The sequence below is a fragment of the Hoplias malabaricus genome, chromosome 3 (genome assembly GCF_029633855.1).
Source record: "Hoplias malabaricus isolate fHopMal1 chromosome 3, fHopMal1.hap1, whole genome shotgun sequence".
NCBI lineage: Eukaryota > Metazoa > Chordata > Actinopteri > Characiformes > Erythrinidae > Hoplias > Hoplias malabaricus.
In genome coordinates, this window is record NC_089802.1 from 15,906,672 (window position 1) to 15,923,892 (window position 17,221).

General features: G+C 37.9%; 1 protein-coding gene across 1 annotated transcript in view; it reads right to left on the reverse strand.

Annotated features, from left to right (window-relative positions):
- Positions 1-6,664, reverse strand: part of gabrz (gamma-aminobutyric acid type A receptor subunit zeta) — a 38,422-nt gene extending 31,758 nt beyond the window's left edge. Inside the window, exon 1 of the mRNA XM_066666184.1 lies at positions 6,451-6,664. The gene's annotated coding sequence lies outside the window, so the exon portion shown is untranslated. The remainder of the gene's footprint in view (positions 1-6,450) is intronic.
- Positions 6,665-17,221: the final 10,557 nt, after the last annotated feature.

Consider the following 17,221-nt stretch of genomic DNA (forward strand, 5'->3'; position numbering starts at 1 on the left):
TACATGATCAGGAACAGGGCATGCACTGCCAGCTGAAACTCATGTCCTCACATAACAAATCACTGTCCCTATCGCACTCCTATCCCAGCAGGCTCCACTTCCCTGTTCTTACATACAAAAACATACACACACAAACATACACACACACATACACATAAAAACATACACACAAACATACACTGAAAAGCTCCATGGAGCTGCGATGCTTTTCCCTGGTGCCTCAGAGCACTGTCAAAGCTGCCTGCTCACCAAGCCGTCCCACACACAACTGTCTCATCTCCAAGTTCAGAGCTTTTGATTTGATTATTTTATTATTTATTATTTTTAGGCTGCAGGCTCTTTCTGCCCGCTAGCTCTGCTTATCATGGAATGTGCAGGAGAGAACAGCAGGCTGATCAAGGAAAGCCGAGCCATTAACAAATGGGCAGAGCAAAACATGCAGCCAGTGCAAATCACATTTATACACAGTAAGTCAGGATCAGGTGGACAAATGAAGGTGTGACTTCAGAGGACAGTGACATCATCCACCTTGGGGATGAAGTATTATGCAAGAAGCATAGGTCACCAGTGATTATAAATAGAAAAGCAAATTCAGTGTTTATTTTTCCAAATGCATTGAAAGCTAGAAAAACTTCTCTGCATGATCAGGACTATGGGTACTGCAGACCGCACAGTGATTCACAGTGCTGCAACCATGGCTATGGAACAACCTATTGGCAGCAGGCTTTCGATTTGTTTTATTCTTTGAACCTTTCTTTCTGGCAATGGTTGAATGTTGAAACTAAAATATATGAGATATTAGATTCCAAAGGCAAAGTTGGCTTCCACTGAGAATGACTGCACTCAGTGTGGTGGTAAGTGCAATAGGAATTTGGGTATTCCTAAAACAGTGTCAAATCATTCAAGCAATGTGAGCATTTGTTGAGCTGAGAATATCCACAGACTATACAGAAAGCATTTAAGCTAATTTACTTGCACACTTTGCCCGACAGCTTAAGCTCAAGAGGATTTGGTTTTGTGTGGGGCAGGGTTGGGGAAAGACAATCATTAAAAATCTGCTCTAATTTGAGGGAAGGCTTGATAGACCAGTATCACTGTGCACAACTCAAATCCAACCAAAGAAATATAAAATACACAAACCAGATAACCATATAGCTCTTTACACTGATCAGCCATAAGGTCATGACCATCTCCTTGTTTCTAGACCAGCTCTCCATTTTGTCAGCTCCACTGACCATTCTGGAGCACTTAGTAGTTCATCAATTACAATTAAAACCCTCAGAATCACTGCTGGACTGAGAATAGTCCTCCACTCAAAAATATCCAAACAACAGCCTCTTGTGACCACTGATGAAGTATGACCAACAAAACTGTGCAGAAACAGATGAACTATTGCCTCTGCTTACAAAGTGGACCAACAAGGTAGTATTTAAAAACTCCAGCAGTATTATATAACCCAACGTCATTGTCCATGCAGCTTTGAGAATGATCTACAACCCAAATCATATCAGCTCTGTGGTGTTCCTCTGGGTGCCATTGTAGAAATACAAAAAGTGCTCCTGTATGGTCAGTGGATCTGTTGCTCCAACCTTTCATTCTGAATGAAGGCTAAATACAATTATTTCAAAGGAAATTTGAGAGTATGTCCACATAACAAAAAGATTCTGCAGCAGAAAATGGTCTTTACAAGAACTGAATGTCCAAATTTGGATCAATTTTTGAACAATTATTTTTAAGAGTGTGGCTTTAAACTGTTTTCTTGGCCTTATACCAAGGTTTTATTAAAAACTATTTCATTTACACTGTAGGCATAAGCCTCCAAAGATAAATATTTAAAACATGCAAATCCAACATTTATGATGGCACTTGACTCCTCAGGGGCTGACACATTCTTCCCTGGAAAGTGCTATGATGCTTATCTAAAGCCAACGACCATTGTGTAAATGTCTGCATCAGTCTGATCCGCTTGAGTTGGAGAACATCTGCCCAGGTCCACACCATTAACCCCCCATGTTTAGCCATTCTGAAGCACTGCTACAGTAATTTAGTGTCTGCTGGATGACTTTTGGACTGGGGGACAAGGTGTCTCTCATTTACTTTGACAGCTGACATCTGCAAGGGAGCAGAGACCTTCAGACCTTGAGACAGAGGAGTTGACCCAAGGCCAGACAAAGCCCGACACTAACTACAATAAAGAACCAGTGGGCTACACTGTCCTTGTGAGAGGCCAGGGAATTCTGGACACTCAAGACAGATACATTCTACTGCCCTATTATTTCTCTCCAGTTTTCATATTAAACCCCTAACCTTAAGCTTGTTACTCTGATATGTTTTGTTATATATTTTGTTCCTCGCATTAAGAAAAACACAGCAGGAGGAAGAGCCTTTTCTCACAAAGCTCCTCAACTCTGGAATAGCCTTCCGGTTACTGTTCGGGGCTCAGACACACTCTCAATCTTTAAATCTAGATTAAAAACCTACCTTTTCAAACAAGCTTTTGGTTAATCACTCACCTTCAGGTTACTCCTTCTATATTGGTGTTCGGGCTGGTTTTCATATTATCACTGTTCTGTATTAATCCTGTCATATCACCATAGCTACAGCATTCTTAGTTAGCTTTGTAGTAACTGCCAACAACGCTGTCTGTCGCTGGGTTCTCTTGCCTGACCAGTGGAAGCTTTTTTCGCAGGACAAATTTCCCCGTTCTTTACCATGACCCTACTAACCTTTTGTATTTTTATTTGTTCCCTTTGTCTGGCTTTCTTTCTCCTGTCTCTCTCTCATGCTTTGAGATGTCCTGCTGCTCTCCAGGTTTTGCCCTGATCCAGCCCGTGTCCTGTACAAGATCCTGGCCTTGCTAAGACTCATACATCACTAATATCATCATCCTCACCATTTTCATTTCTGCTTCTCCATCATCACTAATATACTACATTTATATTACTATAACCCCTTCACTTTTACTTCTGTTCTCTATTGTGTCTCCGGTGTCGACCCGAGGAGGATGGGTTCCCCGTATGAGTCTTGGTTCCTTCCAAGGTTTCTTCCTCGTGTGCTGAGGGAGTTTTTCCTTGCCACTGTTGCCCCTGGCTTGCTCATAGGAGGCTTGGACCCGGATCTCTGTAAAGCTGCTTTGTGACGACTTTTTGTTGTGAAAAGCGTTATATAAATAAAATTTGATTGATTGATTGATTGATATGTTGTTAGAAATAAGCACTGAATTCAAGATGGCTACACTCTTTTTTCTGTATTCCAATATATTTTAAGCCATGTTAATAAATAAAATATGTTTAACCTGAACACATAAAAAAATCATGCACTTTAATGTGATATGCATGCACAATCGCGCTGCTTCATTAAACTGACTTTTGATATTTTGGAGACAGGGAGTGTTGATTACACCACAGCTCTGATTGGTTACATCTGAATACTGACTATGACATTGGATTGAATGTTTGGTTTGAACGCTAACATGCGTAAGCTCTTGTTCTACAACTCCAGTACAGCCAGTACTGGACACCATAGGATTCAAATCAGATATCTTACATATTACCAAACTACTAAAATAAAACAAGTAAGTGATAGTGTTTAATAAATCATGTTCTATCTTCTAAATGCAAATCCAATGTTATATGAAAATATTTAGGCCTGGCACAATTTTCAATATGTTTGCCCCTTGTACAGTGATAACTAACATTAACCTTCTATTAATTTTAGCCACATTAAGACATTTTAGCCACACATAATACACTAAGGGCTATAAACCTAATATGTAAAGTGAGAGTTAGGGGTCAAGATCTTAGTGATAAATAATTAAACCTGGCGTTAAAGGACTATGCTTTAAAATAGATGAAATTATGGTTTATTTTGGGGGTTTTTTTTGGTTTAAAATATTTTTTTGTTGGCTGATTATTTGATTATTTTCAACTTGTTCTTGCTGAATTTACTTCACAAGCACAATGATAATGGTACACAGTAAATTCACCAGTGTTAAATCAACACTATTAGTGTTAAATTAACAATGTTAGTGTAATAATTTAACACTCGCAGTGTTAAGTTAACACTAATAGTGGAATTTGCTATGTATGGAAGACAGATGCTGGGAATCTAGGTCAGAATGTATGTGTGAATCATATAAACACCTCACTACCACTGAATCCAATTACTTTTAGGTTCTATCTTTGACAAGCCTCAAAGTATTTTCACTTATACCCTCCAGAAGCTACTAAATTAATCATGCCAAACATGCATATCTGATCTGAAACTCTTTAATTAAAAAGGCCTCTCCCAGCCTTAACCAATTCACAACATGATCAACAGACTGGATAGATGTCAACAACATATTCTTCACAAAGAAAGCTGCACTTGAGCAAACACTGCAAGAAGCTCCTTAATCCTAAATGCTTATAGTTTGCTTTGATGCAACACTGTTGAAATATGTGCCTGCTAGTCTTTTCTACAGCCTATGTATCGAACACTTCAATCTAACAAAAGAACTGGTCACCCTTAAAGGATCTGTATAGGTCAGAAAATCCATTCTTCCTGAACTAAGATCATTTTTGCAGCTACACAGATGAGCACAGCCTTTGACACAATTGGTCTAGCAAAGTTAAAACACAGTAATAAAAATGGGATGAAAAAGAATAAGATGAAAGCTAAAATCTAAAAAGGTTTGAAGGCTTGCAAGCACCTTTCCAGCACATAATCCTGAAGGAAGAAAAGCAAAGGCCAAATTCTGACTTGTATTTTAATGTAACACTAGCATTATTTAAATGAGGCTTGGAAAAACCTCTTTTGAATGCACATGAAATTCTAAAGGAGGAAAAGAAAAGGCCACACTCTGCCTCATATTATAATGTAAAACCCAGCCTGGGCCAGGGACAAAACATCTTGTTATACAGTGAAGCTTGGGGGTTTTAAGCACATTTCTCAAACATGACGTTCTATAGATGTCATCAACCCTTAATTGAATGTACAGAACTCATGTTAATGTCACAAAATGCTAGAAAAAAATGAAAGTGAACTCAAACTTAAAACAGGGGAGAGAGATCTTGAAATATATTTTGCAGGTTTTTTCAATATACTACTAAGAGGAAAAAATGGGAAATGCAGAAGTAGAATGGGACAGCATACAGACAACACGGGTAACAAATGTTCAGTCTTTAAAATGGCCTGTTTATTGTTCACTAGCATATATTTAATTAATCAAAATTGCAGCAAAACCAGAAAATAAATCAACAGACACTGGTTTCAGCCCACAATTAATGCCCAGACTTAGACTAATATCTTACTTTTCTAAATTAAGATCAAATAGTCACAAATAAATATGCATTTTGGGATTTCTCATTTATCATGAATTAACTAAGTCAAATCTTTTCAAGGAGATGTCTATGTGACATTTTCTAGAGCAGCTGCACATGTGTTTAGGTCACCATGCCCAATCCCAAGTGTGAGCTAAAATGGTATTACGCCTCCCAGCACTGGACGGTGTAACAGCAGAAAAACTGCATGCTATGGAGTGATGCAGCTCCAGCCAGTACCTTTGGAAGGAGTTTTAAGTGGTGATTACCCAGACCTGACAATATGTGACAGTATTCAGTATTGATTTAGGGGCTGAATCTCATCAAATCCTCTGAGAAATATTTGTTCCACTCTTACAACATACTATTATTGCAGAAAATGGTTAGTAAGCCACATATTAAAATATGTTTTTAAGAAATATATATAGTACAATATTGATATAGTGCGTTTACAGGTAATCCACAAGCTGTGCTTAGAAACTTAAAAGACTCCAACTTCCAACTGATTTTCCTTATTTTGACTCTGATCGGATACAAATCTTTCATTGTCCTGAATGATATGTAGTCAAATTCTTCTCTCTCTCTCTCTCTCTCTCTCTCTCTCTCTCTCTCTCTCTCACACACACACACACACACACACACACCTGTTGGTCCTTTCTCCTACTCATCACCAGAGACAAAAGCCTCTTGAGTGAGGAGACATCAAAGTCCACTCAGTTTAAAATGCTTCAGTGACAGATTTCTGTATGAAGGGAAAGCTGAGGCTGAAACATGCACACGTTTGTGTAGGATGTAAATGCAATCATGTGTCTGTAGTTTTCAGAGTGACCAAAGACTTTAATGTGACGTAAAAGTGTGAAGGACACAGGACACTGGGTGCTCCGAGAGCTTCCCCAAAATATGCATGCACCTTGTCTGTGCTATTAACACCCAGAGAGAGCATTTACGTTTTAATCGATAGATAGATCACAACTGTTTTATTTTGCTATTGTTAACCTTAGTATTAAAATAAAATACTACTATTAATAATAATAATTTAAGGAACATTTGCAGACTAAGTTGGAGATCTTTTTGACTAGTCTGAATACTTCTCAGAGCAGAGAGCTTACGATGCAGTCACATTAGAAACTGCACCTTACATTCTACTTACATTTAAAGTCGTTCACCCTTTTGCATGTCTAGACTGGAGGCAGCTGCGAAGGATAACCAAGCGCTCATCTGTGAATGCTCAGTTCACTGGTGGTTTCAGCCATCTAGTTTTATTTTCTCTTTCAAATAGAAATCCCGTGCTTTTCTGAACAGAAAAAAGAGCGAGAAAAGCCTGAAGTCTGTGGTCCAGATGCGCCACCACTCCGCAGCAGCAACTACTGGTTGCGTCGATTACAAACTCGGAAGGCTGCACAATGTGCGAGTGTGGCGTTGGGATTCTTCGCACCCGTATTCCGACAAGTCCCGCCTTCTGTGCTGGGACTGGTTAGTAGGCTATTGTCTCTCGTCTTGTGTTTCTATTGGTTAATATCACCTCTCCCCCTGTCTTATCGCTTCTAGGATTTGTATAGTTCGTGATGAACTACAGACTGGTTCTCTGCTCGCGTTTTTAGGAATAAACATACAGCTAATGGGGATTGTCGGAATACGAGTGGGAATTTAAGCGATGAACGTGTTGTCGATTTGAAAACATTTGTCTAGCGTAGACTTTAAGACTACGAAGGCTCTATAGTCCTTTTTCCCGCCTAATACTTAAAATGTATTTGAACAGTATTACTAATCTGTATTCAAATGATCATATCATGCGCAACTCTGATACAAATTAATATGAAAAGTTCCAGTTTAAGAGCAATTTAGCCAAAAAACAGCAGGCGTCCGGATTGGCACAGGAACATCTTACAAGTGCCCACTATTTTAGACGTAAATATACATGTAAAATCACATAATAAAACCAATTAGAATTAAATATTTGCGTCTTTAATAAAATTTAATTCTGTGAAATTCTTTAAATAGAAGCATAATTAATTTGTTGTATTTCCTAAAATAAACTCGTTATTACTCAGTATATTAGTTAATACATTATGCAGAATTATATTTACTTACAGGAGAAAGGAAAAAAACCACGTAATTTTCAACGGAGGTCAATGTAACAGAATTTTAGCGTTTCTCTTAGTATTTAAATTTGTCAATTCATCATGAAAATGTCACACAGTGTGAAGGATAGCTGTTGTGTTCAAAAGATGCAGGAAATTAAAATTGACCGAATGAAGATGCATGTTTTTCTTTGGACAGTGACGATAAGAAATATATTAAATTTCAGTCCTGCTTTACAAACAGTATGCTAGCTAGCATTTGCACTGTTCCCTGACAGCCTGTGTCCTGCCCTTGCAATATACCCTGCGGCTGAATGGTCAGTTAAAGAACAAATTTGGAAAGACATTTAAACTTTCTCTGAATTGATTTTTGGTGAATTGTCATCTACACAGTTTTCTGGATTGTTTTCCCACAAAAATTGGAGTGGGGATGAGAGCCTAATCGATGGCAAAATGTTGACCTGATGAATAACACTCCGGGAACTGGGATGACATTAACAGAAAGAGGGAATATTTATAACAGTTTTAAAGTCTTAAATTTAATTGAGTCCACAATCCAATACTTTCCAGGCTATATCTGTAAACTTATAAAGCCTATTCATCATTCATTTAACCACAAGTGGAAGAGCAAATTTAATCACAAATTTGAACTATATACAGATTGTTTAGAATTAGTTTTTCTCCCATTGTACAAACATATTATGAATAATAAAATTATACAAATATACTTTCAGTAATAAATAAACATTTTATTTGACTTCACTACTCAGTCAGTAATCATTTGAAGTCACTGGTCTTGGAAAAAAAACATGCAGTGGAGCTATCCCAGGGATGAAACAAACTGATTATGAGTTGCAAGTGGGGAACTGGTTCAGTTCCAACTGATGGCATTGTGCCTTTGTGTCTCTGTTTATTGGGAGTAGTGGACTTAAGATTCTTCCAGGGGACAGCAGAATCATATCGGTCAGTTAATGCAGGCTGAGCTGGTCACAAGCATTGAACTGAAAACAAATGTTTCTATTTTCAGAACAAACTGTAATGAAATCAGGCTACACACAAGTAAGCAATACAGACCTTCTCTTCCCTTTTGCAATCTGTGATATAATACAATAGCTTAAATAACATGCTATTAGTCAAAACAAATATTTTTCAAGCCTGTAGATAAGTTTAAAAAAGGGTAAAGTTGTGCATATCCAGTGGTATATGTTATCGAGCCAAATTCTCTGCCTGCTCAGGCAAATACAAGCAGTGAAGCTTTACTGCAGCTCTCCCACTCAGATGGTTTAAATTTGTCCCAGATATGTTAGAGCACCACCTCAGAACTCTATTCTGAGTTCACATCGACATAAGAACCCATACAATTTCAGTTCACCAGAATACATGTAGTACACTATAAATGGCTGAAATGATCAAAAACCTAAGAGAGTTAAGATTGATTTAACAGATTTTAGAGTGTATAGAGATGTTATGTGAGAAGAGGAACATAGTCACCATGGATTGACTGATTTAGTGTTCAAAAATAGCTGATTTCTTGATAAACATTCCAGCTAAGGTATAACTAGTAATGGCAGCCTGGTTTTTTAGAACTGCTTCAGCTAAGAGTTACTGTTTCTATTTAAGTGCACATATAAATATAGGAAACAAATACAGTGTCTGTAAGGTAAGGTGATATGATAATATTCACAAAGTATCTCAAAGTTAACGTGAATGTGAAAGGAAGAGTACACCAAACTCTCAGTCTGTGATTAAATATTTGATCAAATGTTTGTGGACCTGTCAGACTACCTTAGGGCATGTTTTATTGTGAATAATATGATATTTTATAGTTGTGCTTCAGTCACAATCATGTTGTCATTGATGATAAAATATGCCCTCTCATACTCTGCTGTCATGCACATCAAAAAGCAATGTTGTATTAAAGGTTGACAAAACACAATAAAATATATTGTGTAATATATGGTATAATAAATAACCAGCATGATTACTTTATATTACCAACAATGTATTTTGTCAATACCGAGCTGCAGTTAGGAAGCAACTTTACATTTAAAGTTAATCCCATGAACAGAATGATGAGATCATGTGTGTAATCATAGGTGTGCAACAATGACACTGAAAATGACTCAACCGATCAGATTTCCAAGTGAGTAATTTTAATATAATATTACTATCTGCTTAGCATTGTATTGCACAGCCCTCAATTGGTGACATGAGTATAAATAACTATTTAATATAATTCAGTTCATTTTAGTTCATATTCTTGGCTTTCACTTTCACTGACATCTACATGGTGCTTCTTAAAAGCAATGAAACTGTGCATGTGTGTCATTCAACAGATTTAATAATCTCATTTCTAGAGAGATATTTTGCATTAATGTGAAAATGAGGTCAAGTGTTGAAAATGAAGGACTCCTTGTTCTTTGCGCTCACTTAACAGAACTGGACTTTTGCCATTCCATTCTTCCTTGCTGTCCTCTTGGGAAACAAGGGAATGGGTTGGATCTGGTTCTTTTCTTATATAATGTTGTTTATGTGTGAGGTTTCTGTATTAAATATACAAATGCAAAAACATCAGCTCTGCAACTGGAAGGCAAACATGATCTTTGATCTGAAAATATGTTGCATTTAATAAATAAAGATCCGAAGCAGTCATATTGCTCCAAAGAAAAAAAAGGCTTAATCCTGCTCATTGTCACCTGCAGGCTAGCGTCTTAGTCCCAGCAGGTTCTAAATGAGGAAAGGCCAGGAGGAAGAAAACATGCCACAATTAAAATAGTGCACTACAGTTTTAAATGTTTTATTTAAAAGCCTGTTTCCCATGAAGTAAGCTTTCAAACAGTGGCCCAATTTGAGAGCTATTTATGTGGTGTGACCACTAGGATAATTGCCTATTTTTGCTTGATAAAATTTTAATTTGAAGAATAGACATCATGACCACGTGATAGCAACTTGGCCAGAATTCGCACTGGCTACATTGCATGCAGAGCTTTGGATGGTACATCTTGGGGAATTAAATGAGCTTTGCTTCATTCCTACAAAGTCGAATGTTGTCAATTTTTCCTGCAATCTGATTAGAACAAATGCATCTTTATGAGATGAAATGGATCACGGTGAATGAGCTTAATTATAGCTAATAGTTAATTAGACAGTTCAGAAAAGGTTTGAGTGAGTACAGAGTACAGTTCATTTGCTGCTGAGCTAGTGATTGCACTTGGATTGCAGAGGCTCTTTGAATAATTTACACCCGTTCAAAGCCCAATTTTCTAAAAAATGAAGCTGCGACGGGTTAGACTTGTGCACTGTTAGGACAGTTATTGTAGTGTATGTTTCCCATGGAAAAAAAGATGTAGTTTTCAGTAAAAGGATACTCCGACAATGGGTGTTTGACTGGCTTGGGGAGAACCCAGGGGGCCATCACTTTGATGTGGAAAGTAGATGAGCCATGAAAAAAAAACAGGTAAACGCTGAGAAAAATCTCTTCGACAAGAGCATTATTGTACTGTTACAAAAGGAAAAGGAAGCAACAACTGTATGAATTATTAAATGGACCAACTAGGCTGAGGCCTGTCAGGAAGAGCAAGAGGGAGGATGAGAGAGATCCATACACTGTGAAAGAGAACAAGAGAGAGCGAGATGGAGAACAAGAGAGAGAGAGCGAGAAAGGGACAGTTCCACACTCAGCCCAGGTATGACAGCAGTTCTCAATCAACACCTACAACACTCTCCTACAGAGCCATCATATCAACCCAGCAAGGCTAATTTCTCACAGTGTAGGCACACACAATGCTCTCAAAGCAATCTGTCATAAGCTCAGCACTCCAGTGACGCCCACTCTTGGTATCCACCCCTGGGAAAATGTGAAACCTCTGCTATAGGGCCTGCACTGGAGTAAAAGCTTCAGCACTGTCCCTGTAGCTCTAACTGATTCCGCCACCATTCTCGGCAGCTGCATTTATTGAGAGGGACAGCAGCAGCAGTAGCAGAGCAGAAGCTGGAGTACCATATGGTCCTGCCTCCAGCCACATTCACATGTTTAGAGAAAAACAGCTCTGGACTTATATAAGAAAATGACAGAGTAAGATTCCCTAAGGTAGTCTTTGAGGGAAGAAAGGAGGGCAATGGTAGCATTACTAAATATTGTAGATATAAGATATATTATATCATACAAAGCAAGATGCTTAAAGACATGACATGAAAAATATTTGAAAAACAAGCTGTAAACTGCTATGATGATGCATACTATCTCAACGATACATGGACTGTTCAGTGTTTGCTCCTGCTCAGTTGATTCTGTGTGGGCTCTGGACCCACCTCAGCTCTAATGAAGATGAAGATGTTACAGAAACTGAATGAATGAATCAAGTGTCTTTTATATAAATCACAATAGCACCCTCATAGGGAGAAGTTCCTAAAACTGAGTGAGTGTGTGAGAAATAACACTTTTCCACTGCATGCTACCTACCCAGCTTGGCTCTACATTCTTTTTTTTTTTTTTTGCTTTTCCACTAAGCACATTTAGCATTAGGAACCTGGTATTTGTTCAGACCCTGCTTGCTTGTGGTTCCAAACATATAAACATTGCAGACTGCTGACTGACCTTCATGACCAAATGCAGATATACAACACAAACTACATGTTTATAAAATGTCCATGCTACAGTAGTGATAATGTTTGTTTTTGTCAGACTTGCAAAAGCATAGCAACTACTGATCTGTGTAAACTGTGGCATGGACCCATTTTCAGTCTGAAACATATAAACAGTGCGCAGATACTGTTGTGGTTTTCAAAACCTACAGTTCCAGTTAAAGACAGTGTTTTGTGATGTTACTGACTAAATTTCAGGGGGAGCTGTTAGTGGAAAACTACCATGGACCATGGACCAAGAAAAGGAGTAGAGCCTAGTAGATTTGAGTAGAGTAGGTATCATGCAGTGGAAAAGTACCAAAATAGTAAACCTTCCATTGCAAGTCCTGTGAGTTAATATATAAAATGAGTAAGTGAGTGAGTTAAGTGTATTACAAGTCAGTTTCATGATGTGGTGAGAGTTGCCTAAATAGTTCTTGGCTCTGAAATAATGGTTAACTTTGCAAAATAATGAGTAACACCATTTTCAGTCAGCTACAAGATGGTAGAAAATGTTACTGGTACATGTTTGGTCAATTGGTCAATTCATGCAGAACATCTATATTATATTATAGTTTTTTCATATATGACAGATTTTTAGGGTTCATCACAGTCATACGTCTCATTTACAAAAAGTGGAAATAAAATTAAGGACTGCCCACTGGAAATGTGGCTCAGTTAAAGCACTGGTCCAAAGAGGCTTATTTGGCAAGAGTGTATAGAGAATCATATACAGTAAGCAAAACCCCTCTTTTGGGATTACACCCAGAACACTCACATTCATCATGTGTTACAAAGGAAGACAGATATGATGTCATGTCTTGACAGACATTTGGAAAGGTTTCTCCTCATTCTGTCATTCTGGGATAAAAGTGAAATAGAGGAAATGTATATATCTCTACATGAAAGCAACCCTTAGTTCAAGAATCCAGAATGAATACAGGACAGCTGACAGCCATTACTACTAAACACATCTCACCAAGTCACCCCCTCTACTATAAGCCAGTGAATTGGTTTTGACCATGCTCACACATAAGCGATGGACTTATTGCTCACATCTCTGAAGGGGAGCTCAGCTGTCTCTTGGTAGAAATCAGTTTTTCTCCAAGTGTCCATGGTTTAGTTTGAAATAAAACACTCAGACAGTTTATCTCCAGTAGGGTCGTGTCAGAAACAGAGTTTGTCACTACCCACTGACACTCTTCCTATTAAAATCCTCCTTAGTGTTAGCATTGAGAGCCATCATCTGTGAACTGATTTTTCCATTCTTTTGCATCAGTTTTAATGATTTAAGAAGCCTGAGGGACTTGAAAAAGTTATGCACATTGTAATGTTACACAGTCAGATGTCTGGCTTCAGTGACTTTGCCTTCACTGGGCCAAAAATTAAAAGCCGGCCCCAGACGTTGAGAACTGTGTTAGCGCCTGCCCAGGCGAAAATATACATAAGAAATGCAGTTGAACATGCTTATAGGCACTGAATAATATGATTGCTCTAAACAAGGGCTGTCCAGTGTTTCTGGGTTTGTGCTTTCTATCTCTCTCTCTCTCCACTGCTTTCCCACATGAGTTCATGACACTGATTGGTCGGAATAAGGCACATTGCCATGCAGCATAAATTAAATGTATCATGTCGTGGCGTCACACTAAAGACGAATTATATCAAGACAAACTGCTAAATATATTTAGTGACCCAAGCCTCTCAGAGCAAATTACTGATAATTAAATTAAAGGAAAACAAAAATGTGTTGACAGATAGCAAGAACCCATTTTAAATCTAGGATTCAAAACTATGTATAATATTATAAGCTGAAAAAATGCCAACATGTAAACCACAATAACAATTTTAATCACATGATGTGAGTAATGATTAATTGTAAGTTTAAACGCTAGTATTTAGCATTTAGCAGTTTTTATTATAGCGGCTATTTAGCAGTTATTTTTTGTTGTTTTTGTTCTTTTTCTTTTGAAAGAGAGATAAAACTCATAAATGCATGACAAACTGGTCAGAAGAAACCATTCTTTTTACTTTATCATAACATTTCAGAGTAGTTTTTACGATCTTTTAATTAGAATTTCTTAGTTTGCTGAGTAAAAGTTTCAGGGAGAGTTAAAGTCCAACACAACAGTGATGGGACACAAGCTTTAAATGAGCATTCAGCTCACAGCTCAGACAATAAAACACCTCCATATTTCAGCTTCAACGACTATAAGTTGTGCATGTGTGTGAGAATGAGAGAAAGAAAGAGAGAGAGAGAGATAGTAAGAGTGAGATTTAATATGTTTTAGCATGAAATTTTGAAGCTGATTTCAAGAGTTGTGATGCTGTGTTTACATCGTATAAAACGACAGTACGTCTCTAGGCTTTGTATAATGAGTGTGGGAGGAAGTTGTGACAAAATTCGGTAAAATTATTAATTTGCATATTAAAAAGGCCACACATACATTTTAATTAGAAGTTCAAATTTCCGAATTAATCACATGATTTAACACGTTAATGTTAACACCACTACTATGAACATAAACATTTTGTGGCTTGAATGATTAACATGATTCAAACCTCAATGATGTGTGCCATAGTGACGTTTACAGAAAAAAATAGCATTAGTAGTACTTTAAAATGTATTTTTTCTGTAGTATTCTCTTGATGAACTACTGCAATAAATTTGTATTTATGTTATGTTATAATATTATTATATTGTAAGTGTTATATGACAGTATAAAGTGATGTCCCTCTGAGAAAAAAGGGCATTATAGCCCAGTTACCATGTTTTGCATACTGGTATTCTCATCCAACCATCGTGAATCTGCCGGATGACAAGCTAAACTCATTCAGCTGGCAGCAGCATCATACCTTTTTAGTAAAATAATTGTTTATTTTTTTTCTTTCCTATTAATTATATCTACTGAACTGTATATATTCCATCAAATGATATGTTATTGTTCTTTTATCAAACCTACTGCCATGTGTAGCTGTGATTTTACTATGGGAAATGTGCGGTTTAGTCCCAATGACTTGCATCATACTTTACCCACAATAAAACTCACAGCCTCTTGTGCTTTATTGCTTTAATCTAAATCATCATGTAATGTACAAGAGCTTAGGACAACAGAACTTGAAAGATTACATCTTACTGCGCTCATGTTGGCTTAGTTGACAACAGTTGCTTGTTGAGCTGATGTGGGTTTAAGGCACATTTGTTAAACACCACAAGGCTCATAAGGGATATTCAGTCATTCATTCTGCGCACTTATTACAAGCACAGACGTATCAAAGCTGCAAGGGTATTATAGACTTATAAACCTCAGATTTATGAACTAATCTCTAAATGCACTGTGCACCCTTAAGGGAATAGAAACTCAGGGCCTGGCCAGTGGTTGCATAACACTGCCACTGCCCATCAAAGTGACCTATTGACTCCCCCCAGTTATATAGGTGACATTTAGATGGTTATAAAATGGTTCATGTGCATGTAATATATTATGTCCTTTGTTTTTAATGAGTGAAAGTACATCTGCACCTAAAAACTGTTTGCATAATAAAGGTGCATCTCAATAAATAAGAATATCATCAAACAGTTCATTTATTTCAGTAATTCAGTTCAAAAAGTGAAACTCATATATTAAATAGATTCATTACAAACAGGGTGATCTCTTTCAAGTGTTTAATTTTTTAATGTTGATGATTATGGCTCATGGCCAGTGAAAACCCAAAAGTCATTATCTCAGAAAATTTGAAAATTATATAAGACCAATAAAAAAATTATTTTTAATAATGAAAAGTATTTACAGTATATTCAATACTTGGTCAGGGCTATGAATTACTGCATCAATGCAGCGTGGAGGGGAGGAGATCAGCCTGTGGCACTGCTGAGGTGTGTTATCGAATCCCAGGTTACTTTGAAAGCTGCCTTCAGCTCATCTTCTGTTGGGTCTGGTGTCTCTCATCTTTCTCTTGACAATAGAATAGAAGAGAATTTATGGGGTTTAGGTCAGGCGAGTTTGATGGTCAATCAACCGGCTATTGGTATTTTTGGCAGATGCCAAGTGCTGCTGGAAAATGAAATTTTGTGCATCTCCAAAAAAAGTGTGCATCTCCACTCTTTTTCCAGACCATGGGACCTTTAATTCTAAATGAAATGCATAATTCACTTTCATCTGGAAACAAGAATTTGGACACTGAGCAACAGTCCAGCCCTTTTTTTCCTTGGCCCATGGAAGATGGTTCTGGTGTTGTCTCTGGGTCATGAGTGGCTTGAAACAACAGTTGTAACCCATGTCCTGGATACATCTTTGTGGTGACTCTTAAAGTACGGACTCCAGCATCAATCCACTCCTCGTGAATCTCTCCCAAATTTTTGAATAGCCTTTTCTTGCCAATCCTTTCAATGCTTCACTTTTTTCTACCACACTTTTTCTTTCCACTCAACTTTCCATTAATATGTTTGGACACAGCAGGAGGGTGTCAATGACTACTTTCTGGACATCTGCCAACTCAGCAGTCTTCCCCATGATTGCGTAGCTTACTTTGACCCTATGATCCAACTGCTGTAGGCAGAATCTACAGTCATTGCTAAACATGAAATTCCTCAACATGTTCAGGTTCCAGTGCATGTGTTGCCGACATAAGCACAAATGGGCCTGACGGTGAAGGGTAGTCATGGCAGGCTTCCTGGCAGCCCGATGAGACCAGAGACTGGTTATGTGCAGTCTGTTCTGGATTGTCTGGGCAAAGAGCCGTTGGCCATATCATCCTGCAAACCTTGACTGCCAATCTGTAGAAGACAGCCTGACAAGAAGTGCTGACTGGGTGAGGAAAACAAGAAAATCTTCTTGGGGTGTCAACTTATGGGGACACCCACTTTGCAGCCTGTCTCTGACATCCCCCGTTATATGGAACTTGGCCTTCAATTTGGAGATGGTATTAGGGCTTGAGGTATATTTATCAGACGGCCTCATAAGACAGTATTAAAAAATGTTCAGTGTGTTTTTATGCTCAGCCATATGAACATATGTATGTGCGCTACAGAGAGGGATGTTTAGGATAAGCTGTCAGTGAGGTAGGACACTATTAATTTTACACCCTCCCTTAGAGCATGCAAATGTAAACTATTCTCTATGTTTGCCTTATTTGGAAAGGAGAGAACTATATAGACGAAAGGATCCGAGCCAGCGGAGAGAGATCATAGACATGGGACAGAGATGATCGGAGCGCTCA